Raw genomic sequence first — 2986 nt, 5'->3', positions numbered from 1 at the left:
GAGAGTTAAAAAACACACATGAATTTGAGAGGCTCCTTTCCTGCTGTAAAATGTAGAGCTTTCCACTTGGCAAGTGTAGCAGCAAAGGTCTGGTATATTAGGCTGGAATAGGGGGAGTATCAAAAGTTGGCTGACTTCAAAAGGGCTTTTCCAGAAGTGTTGCGCTACCAACAAAGAAAGGTACGGCCTTGTACAGTGCCTCCAGAACATGAGACAACAATCTGGAAAGTCGTTGAAGAGATTTCTGTCCCGTTGTATGGATGAGATGACCTACTATATGCTGGTCACTGATAGGTAAGCACTATATGCCTTAAAGAGGATGGATTGACATGAATTTCCTCTTTTATAGAAACGTGCAGAAAAAAGATCTCATCAGTGATGATGCTTTGTTGGAAATGATGAGGCGTGAAATCATTAACGAAGAATTGAAAAAAATACCTCAATAGAGCCGATAGGAGACTTTCGTCCCCCAAAGATAGCAGGGGAATAGATCTTCCTCCCATTTGATGGATCATCTGGTTGAACATTTAGCCACCCATAATTCAAGACAAAGTTTGGCTGTTGCTATACTAAACGTTGTACATGCTTTAGCTTATGAAGAAATGAACCCCAACTCAAATGTGAGACAGGGGAGATCAAGATCGCGAACGAGGATGAAGTTCAAAATTTAAAAATAAGAATGAGGTACCCCTCCCTGCTCTTATCACCACTCGCACAACCATAACACAATTAATTGTTGGGATATCGCCTTGCACCTCAGCAAACACAATCGAGGAAACAATCAACGACCATAAGGAAATATGCCCTCACCTAGGCAAGCTTAGCAGTTCAGGCAGGAAGAGGCCAGACAACCCCGACGGGTCGATTTTAGTAGGCGAGATAATATAGGAAAAGGCTTATCCCGTGTTGATTTTCCAAGTGCCTGTGAATTGGTCTATTCCGTATCCCACTTCCCTCATGCCAATTTTGTACACCTCTTACCTCCTACAATGTATTCCTAAGGTAATCATAAGTGTAAATTTATGAGAAGATGTCAATGAACTTCTATGAAATGGTTTTACGGGATTCAACCTACTGTTTTAATTGTGGAATATCATGGAGAAATAGGAATCCGTGTATCAAAGGATTTCTTGTGATTATTTCTAGTATGGAAGGAGTTCAAACTTATGAAGGTGATCATTTAGATGGTTAACACGTTCTCTGTTCCTACTTTACTTCCCTCTACTTCTAAACCTTCTGACATCAAGCTTAAATTAAGCAACTGAAACTGGCTCATCATCTAGATCCCCATATTGGCATCCCAGACATTGTCAAGCATTGCAGCAGTTAACTTTTTTCTTCATATTGTATAATAAATTTATTTTCATTCAATTGCTTTCTAGTAGGTAGCTATTTCGCTCATACATTGGTAAAATCAATGCTAGGCCTCTTATTTTTATTGTTTCTTCTCTCCATCCTCCCTCCCGGTGCAATTTAATTCCTCACTCGTTGGTAGTTATTTTGTTTAGATATTGTTGACAACAATGTCAAGTCACTTCTTCCTATTGTTTCTTCTCTCAACGTTATTTTTTATTTCGAAGGAGACAGAATCTCATTCAAGAGTCAATGTTCAATTCAAACCTTTCAGCCAAAACTCTAAATAAGCTCCAAAACCTTTTTTTTTTCTTGCCAATTACATCCAAATGCATTCAATTCGTGAGATTTAGCTACAATTGACGTATTTAAACCTAATTAAGTATATATCCGCTCAATTTATTTAAAATAAGCAAGTAAAAAAGTACTAATAAGTGTATAGTATGCACTTATCACTTCGCGAGCTCTTCTAGCTATTTTTCATCCACTTTTCACTATGAACTCCCCTGGTATTGTACTTCTCTTCAAGTTGTGCCGGGTCATTGATTTCAACACATGCTTCTCAATTTTTGCCTCTTTTTCAACACTTTATTAACCAACATTGTTTAAAGAAAAAGTCATTGTAGAAGGAAGCATAAATTAATATAAATCGAGTAAAATAACCAACATTGTCTGAGGGAAAAGTCATTGTAAAACACGAAAATGAAGCATAAGTTAATATTAATCGACTAAAGTAACCAACATTGTCTAAAGGAAAAGTCCTTGTAAAATTCACATTTATCAGATGTGTATCATGTGCAAATGGTTCATTACCGAACTTTAGGATGACTTTATGGAATTGCATAGTTCTCCAGACGTGAATGCTAATAGATAAAAACTTATAATTATATTTTATGCGCTTATCCGGATTTCTATTATTATACATTCAAATTTAAATTGAGTATCTATTATTCGAGTTCCTCTCTCTCTCTCTCTCTCTCTCTCTCTCTCTCTCTCTCATAATCTTCCATTCTTAAGTGAATGATAGATTGGTTCCTTGTACATTAATCTGTTTGGGAGGCTGGTTTTACATTGTGGTGATGGATCCGCGCATAAACACTTCGGATTGGAGAGTTTGGACGAGGTCTTCTCCCCACTCAATTTTTCGGAAAGAGGCTCAATCTTGGACAAGGTGATTGATGTTTCTAGTGCAATCTGGAAACTGATACATTTATCTTTTTAGTTTTTATTTATTTATTTATTTTTGTATCTCATAGAAAATGGGATGGTTTTTCTTTATGTTCAAGCTGAAAACACACACAAGATTTGAAATAGGAGTATGTAGGGAAGTTTTCGAATGCCGAGGAGAAGATAGGGAGAAAGGTTTTGGATGTTTTGAAGATTGTTGAGGAAGCTGTCAAAGTACAGATGTCTTTTGTCTTTGAGACTAGCCGGTGATTCACTTTGAGCAATTGGGACTTTGTCTTCTCAAATTTTTGTAGGTAGTGTGATTGTTCTTCTTCTTCTTCTTCTTCTTCTTCTTCTTCTTCTTCTTCTGCTTCTCCTCCTTCTTCTCCTTCTCCTCCTTCTTCTCCTCCTCCTCCTCCTCCTCCACCTCCTTCTTCTTCTCCTTCTTCTCCTTCTTCTCCTCCTC

The sequence above is a fragment of the Olea europaea genome, chromosome 14 (assembly GCF_002742605.1).
Source record: "Olea europaea var. sylvestris chromosome 14, O_europaea_v1, whole genome shotgun sequence".
NCBI lineage: Eukaryota > Viridiplantae > Streptophyta > Magnoliopsida > Lamiales > Oleaceae > Olea > Olea europaea.
The sequence above is the reverse complement of the archived record's forward strand: the minus strand, read 5'-3'. Positions refer to the sequence as shown.